Raw genomic sequence first — 6,692 nt, 5'->3', positions numbered from 1 at the left:
GCGGCGCGGACCGGGCTGCAGGCCCGGAGGACGGCGTCCACGCCTGCTGTGAGGCCTCCGCCCTCCCTGGACACCAGCGTCCGCCTGCGCCCCGCGCAGCTCCGCTGGGTTCTGCACGGGTTGAAGCTGTCACAGTGACAGTCCACGCAAAGACGGGCGGCTTTGGCGGGCGGTGACCGGCCGGCACAGGCTGAGCGCCGCGCCTCCCGTGCGGGTGCGTTGTCAGAATCGCTCCTCCTACGAAGTGGAATATACCCGTACTTTCTAGGGAGAGTTATTAAAAGTATTCTGACTCCGAGAGGACCTGATCTGTGTGCTTTAGTTTTGTTTTTAAAAAAATCAAAACCCACCTTTATATTCAGAGACTCTTGAGATGTTAATTCACGGCTGACATAAAGTCTCCTCCTTATGCTATAGGGTGTTTTGACACTAGATCATGATTCTGATCCAAGTCCTTCCATAGATGTGTATTTTGACTTGCACACCCTCTCCCCGTTACCATTTTTGGAGGGGCTGAATGGTTTTTGAGGAGCAAAAATTTTTAATTTGGATAAAATGCAAATCTATGTGGTTTTCGTTTCTACAGATAATGCTTTTGGTGTTTTTTTAAATTAGTGTTTTATTTATGTCTCTCTGAGACAGGGTCTCGCTATGCAGTTCAGGCTGGCCTTGAGCTCACTTTGTAGCCCAGGCTGGTTTCAAACTCCCAACAATCCTCCTGCCTCAGTCTCCTGAGTGCTGGGATTACAGGCGTGTACCACCAGACCCGGCTTTGCTTTTGGTGTTGTATGTAAGAAATCTTTCTTAGTCCAAGGCCACTAAGATTTCCTTCTATTTTTTCTATATGTTTTATACTTTAGGTCTTCAGTTGAAGGTTATGATTCAATTTGAGTTAATGGATACATAGTGTACATGAAGGGTCTACTTCGGTTTTCTAAAATGAAATCCCATTTTTCTAGCACCATTTGTTGAAAAGCCTTTCATCCGCATTTAATTATGTGAGTGCCTTTGTCAAAAATCAGTAGCCCAAACCAGGCATGGTGGTGCACGCCTATAATCCCAGCAGTAAGGGGGCTGAGGCAGGAGGGTATCCTAAAGTTGAGGCCAGCCTGGGTTACATAGTGAGTTCAAGGCCAGCCTAACTACAGAGTGAAACCCTGTCTAAAAAAGGGGGAGGGGGCAGGGATTTCACACAGTGGTGCAGCCCATGAAGGGAAGCGTGAGGTCCCGAGGTCTTGAGTTTGATTCCCGGTACCCCCCACACCTGACTTAAATCTTTATTGCATGGACAAAGTATACATTTTATAGTTTTTTTTTTTTTTGACCTTTTGAGACAGGGTCTCACTATGTAGTTCAGGCAGGCCTTAAGCTCACTTTGTACCCCAGGCTGGTCTTGAACTCTCAGTGATCCTCCTGCCTCAGCATCCCAAGTGCTGGGATTACAGGCGTGTGCCACCATACCTGGCTTATGTTTGTTTTTCGAAACAGGGTCTTGCTATCGTCCAGACTGGCCTTGAACTCGTGATATTCCTGCCTCAGATTCCTGCATTCTGATTTTGCTCTTGTAGGTTTGTATCACAGCATCTAGCATAATGGCAAGTTTTTAAAAACAAAAATGAGCTGGGCATAAGTGGTGCATGCCTGTAATCTCAGCACTTGGGAGGCTGAGGCAGGAGGACTGCCGCAAGTTTGAGGATAGCCTGGGCTACATAGTTCAAGGCCAGCCTGAACTACACAGCGAGACCCTACCTTTAAAACAACAGCAACCTGAAAATAAAACTGAGAAAAATTACATCAGAGACAGTATTTGATACAATAATTCTCAGCCACAAAACAATAACAAGTGCAGCGGCCTGAGGTGGGGCAGATTTCCTTACAGAAGTTCTTGTGTAAGGCTTCCGTGGTGTTGGTGCGAGCTTGTAGTTCTGGCAGCCTTTTTGTGACAGCTCCCGTCAGGCAATGTGCGTGAAAATCTCCTTTACAACCTCCTGGCTTTGTTTACCTCTCTCTCTGTCTCTGTCTCTCTCTTTGCTACTTTCCTTCCTTCCTTTGGTTCAGTTGGACATAAGAGACCGCATTCTGATTTCTGACAGCTTCCCCGGTTCCGCCACGGTTTCGGGGCACCACACACCCCTGTCCCACACCCCCGGGGCTGCTGCCTGTCTGACACCGATGCCAAAGTTCTCTAACTCTGCGCTTTCATGGAATTTACTGGCTTCTAGGTCCTCCTCGGCATTTACATGCAAATTTCAGGATCAGCTTTTCCTAAAATGTTTTTTGTCTTTTTTTTTTTTTTAAATCCTCTGAGGCCAGGCATGGTGGTGAATGCCCATAATCCCAGCACTTGGGAGGCTGAGGCAGGAAGATCACTGTAAGTTTGAGGCTGGCCTCGGTTACATAGTGAGTTCAAGGCCAACCTAGACAACAGTGCGAGACCCTATCTCAAACAAACAAAAAAACCCAAGTAAACCCTGCTGAGATTTGATGGAGATTGCAGTTAGGTAATGGGACCTGCGCAGCAATATTTTAGACACTTTGTACTGAAGCTGGAGCAGGTGGTGCCATTGTATCTTGCAGCCAGAGATTGCTGGACATCCTGTAATACACTGTCACCGCACGCAATAAAGAGGACCTGACCCCAAAGGTCGGCGTTGAGGCCCAGAATCCTGGCCTTCCACCTACACATTAATTTGGAGAGAATCGCTATTTTACAAATACTGAGCCAAGTGCAGTGGCACAGGCCTGTCAATCCCAGCAGCGTAGGAGGCTGAGGCAGGTGGAGTGCGAGGTCAGGGCCAGCTAGGAGCAACGTGAGACCCTCAGGAGCAAAAAGGGAAAAGAAAAACTGTGTCCTCCAACCTAGAAACGCTGCAAATGTCATTTGTTTAGATTTTTAAATTTCCCTAAGAGGTATTTTGACTTTCTGTTTACAGATATTATACTTTTATTTTTAAAATTATTTTTGAGCCATTGTGAGTTTAACAATTGACATTTTGTGGGTAGTACATAGAACTAAAATAGATTTTTGTATTTTTATCCAGGATCCTGTGGCTTTGTTAACCAATCTATTATTAATTCTAAGAGCTGTTTAATAGATTACTTAAGATTTACTAGAAACAAGATTATGTCATCTGTGAATAAAGACAGTTGAAACCTTCCTTTTCTTTTTTATTTATTTTTTTGAGACAAGGTCTTGCTATGTAGTCCAGGCTGGCCTCAAACTCACAGCAGTCTTCCTGCCTCAGCCTCCCTGAGTGCTGGGATTACAGGCATGCGCCAGCACGCTCAGCTTGATTTTTGATTGTTAAACCAACTCTACATTCCTGGTGCAGGCCACGCTTGGTCATCCTTTTAGAATTTTGCTGGGTTTTATTTGCTGATATTTTCTCACTTTATTGTGGTATCATTCACACAGCATCAAATTTGCCCCTTTACACAGTTCAGTAGCTTTTAGTATTTTCCTGAGGTTGTGTGATGATCACTACTATCTAATTCTGCATGTCCCTCGTAATCACAGACACTTCCTGTCTCTCCACATCTGTCTGCCACGGCCCCTCATGTAATGGAATCACACAGCACGAGGTCTCTTGTGACTGCGGGCCTTCCCTTAACATGATGTTTCTAGGATTCACTGATCAGGAACCCATTCTTTTTTATGGCTGAATAATATTTCCTCAGATGGATATGCATTTTGTGTATACATTTGTTAGCTGACAGGTTTCCATCTTTTGACAAGTGGGTTGAATATCAGTGCTATAGACATTCATATACAAATATTAGTTTAAGTACCTGCTTTCACTTCTTTTTTGATACCCATTCATGAACTCAGGGATTCACACATAGTAGGCAAGCACTCTCATCATCAAGCTACGTCTCAGCCCTTGCCACTTTTTCTCTCTCTTTTTTTTTAATTTTAAGATGGGCTTTTGCCAAATTGCCTAGCCTGATCTCTTACTTCTGATCTTCCTGCCTCAGCCTCCCAAGTAGCTGTGATTTTATAAGCATGTTGGACCACACCTAGCTCAGTTTTACTTCTTTTTTTTTTTCGTCTTTTTGAGACAGGGTCTTGCTCTGCAGTTCAGGCTGGCCTAGAGATCACTTTGTAGCCCAGGATGGCCTCGAACTGGCAATGATCCTCCTGCCTCAGCCTCCCAAGTGCTGGGATTACATATGTGCGCCACCATGCCTGGCTTTTGTTTTACTTCTTTAGATGTATGCTTAGGCCTGGAACTGCTGAATCACAGTGATTCTATATTCCACTTTTAAATGAGGAACAACTAATCTGTCTTCTAAAACAGCTGTGCCAGTTGACATTCAGTCTCTCCGCAGTCTCATCCATGCGCATTATCACCTATTTTTCTTTTAATTAAACCAATCCGAGTGGGTGTGATGTAATACTTCATTGTGGTCATGATTTTTAAAAAATCTTTTAGAGACAGGGTTTCACTAGGCTAACCTTGAACTCACTTTGTCGCCCAAGCTGGCCTCAAACTCACAGCGATCCTCCTGCCTCAGCCTTGTGGGATTGCAGGTGTTGCCTCCACACCCAGCCTGTGCTCATGATTTGCATTTCCCTGATGACAGAGATGCTGAACATCTCATGTGCTTATTGGCCATTTGTGTCTGTTCAAATCTGTCTATTAAGTTTGGTTTTCTTTTTTTTGGTTTTGGTAAAGTCACACTGAGACCGTGTTGAAGTGTGCAGCTCAGCGGTGTGAATTTTCCGTCCTACACCACTGACACTCTCCTCCCACTCAGCGGCCCCCACTGCTCCCCCAGCCTCCAGTTGTCACAGGCCTTCCTCTGGTTAGATTTCCACTCAGGTATTGCATGCGAGCGGAAGCAGACGGTGTTTCTTTTGTGATTAGCTTGTTTCACTTAGCATAACATACTTCTGCAAGACTCATGTGGGCGGAAGCAATGAGGGGAGTTGCTTCTTTTTTAGGGCTGAGTAATATTCCACTGTGCACACAGACCACGTGTTGTTTATCCATTCATCAGTCAGTGGACATCTGGGTGGCAGCTCCCTCCTGCCTATTGTGAATTGTGCTTCTAACAACATGGGGAAGCCAGGTGTGGTGGTGCAGGCCTGTGATCCCAGCACTACGGAGGCTGAGGCAGGAGGATCACTGTGAGTTCGAGGCCAGCCTGGGCTCCATAGTGAATCAAAGGCCAGCCTGCACTACACAGGGAGACCCTGTCTCAGAATAAAAAGGAACATGGGGGGCAAGTCTGTCTTTGGGCTCCTGCTTCCAGTCTCTCCATCCCGTGAGACACGGGCCCCAAACTGAGACGGGCGATCACGCGGGAGCTGCTCTCGCACCCTGAAGCCCGCCGTGCTGTCTTCTCGCGGTGGCTTTACCAGGTACAGCCGCACCGAAAGCACGGAGGTTCGTTTCTCCGCCACCTCCCACGCCCCGCTCTCCTCTTTTTCGCAGTAGCCGTCCTAAGGGCGACGAGACCACGGCCCACGTAGTTCTGAGCTGTGTTTCTTCGGTGATTTGTGATGTGGATGTCGTCTTCGGAAAAACGTCCTCTCCTCTGTCCACTCTGTGGTCCCACTGTAGGAGTTCTTTGTCTACTCCGGACGCTGACCAGGGAGAAACACGATTCCCAAGCACTTTCTGCGTTTTGCGGGCTTCCGGCCGCGGTCTGCCGTGATCACCGAGGCGCGAGTTTTAGGCCTGGGGGACTTCGCTGGTGCATACTGAGCTTCCGAGGCCTGTGCGTTTGGAGCTGCGTCCAGGCGCTCACCGCCAAGCCCGTCACTTGAAGATTTCCCGCCGTTTTCCTTGGTGGTCTAGACTCTGGGGTTTTGCGTAGGCCGTCGATCGCCCTGAGTGCACGCTGGCGCCGGGTGTGAAGAGGGGGCCTGGCTTCATTCTTCTGCATCTGGGTGGCCGGTTTCCCAGTGCTGTCCCTTGAAAAGCCTCTCCTTCCCGGCGGCACGCTGTTGGCGCCCCAGTTGAAGATCACTTGCCCGTTTAGTCAAGGGTTATTACTCTCTCCTCTGACCCTTCGGTTTATATTTTTATCTAAATGCCAAAGTCACACTCATTTTCATCACCATAACTTTGTAATATATTTTAAAATCAGGAATTCTTTTCTTTTTTTTTTTTGGTACCGGAATCAAACTCAGGATCTTGTGCTTGCCAGGCAGGGGTTGCACCACTGAGCTATATCCCCGGCCCAAGGGACTGCTCTGGGGCCGGTGAGATGGCGCTTGCCTATAATCCTGGCACTCTAGGAGGCTGAGGCGGGAGCATCATTAACTTCAAGCTTAGCCTGGCAGTTTACAAAGTTAGCAAGATCCTGTCTCAAGAAAAAGAGCAAAACCTTGTTTTGGAGGGTAATAGCTCTCCTTTTGCGTCTGTGGCCGGGCTTCAAGCGTGCTCAGGCCTCAGGGGAGGCGTCCCCCACGGTCCCGCGCTGTGGCCACAGGGTCTGGTTGATCCAGTGAGACGTGGAAGCCTGGAGCAGAGACAGGCGGATGGATGTCGCAGGCCTGGGACCGCCCGTTATCCGGCCCCGCGCGCACAGCCCGAAGACTCAGTGTTGTTCCGACGGCAGGGCCAGCCCAAGCCGCGGGGAACCCGGCTCGAGGGCGTGGGTTCCGAGGGTGCTGGCACCGGGAGCGCCGGGCTGAGGAGGGGTCGGTTCCGCGTGGGCGCAGCCGAGCCGGCCGGCAGGGG

This window comes from Chinchilla lanigera, unplaced genomic scaffold, assembly GCF_000276665.1.
Source record: "Chinchilla lanigera isolate Chin_1 unplaced genomic scaffold, ChiLan1.0 scaffold00019, whole genome shotgun sequence".
Lineage (NCBI taxonomy): Eukaryota > Metazoa > Chordata > Mammalia > Rodentia > Chinchillidae > Chinchilla > Chinchilla lanigera.
The sequence above is the reverse complement of the archived record's forward strand: the minus strand, read 5'-3'. Positions refer to the sequence as shown.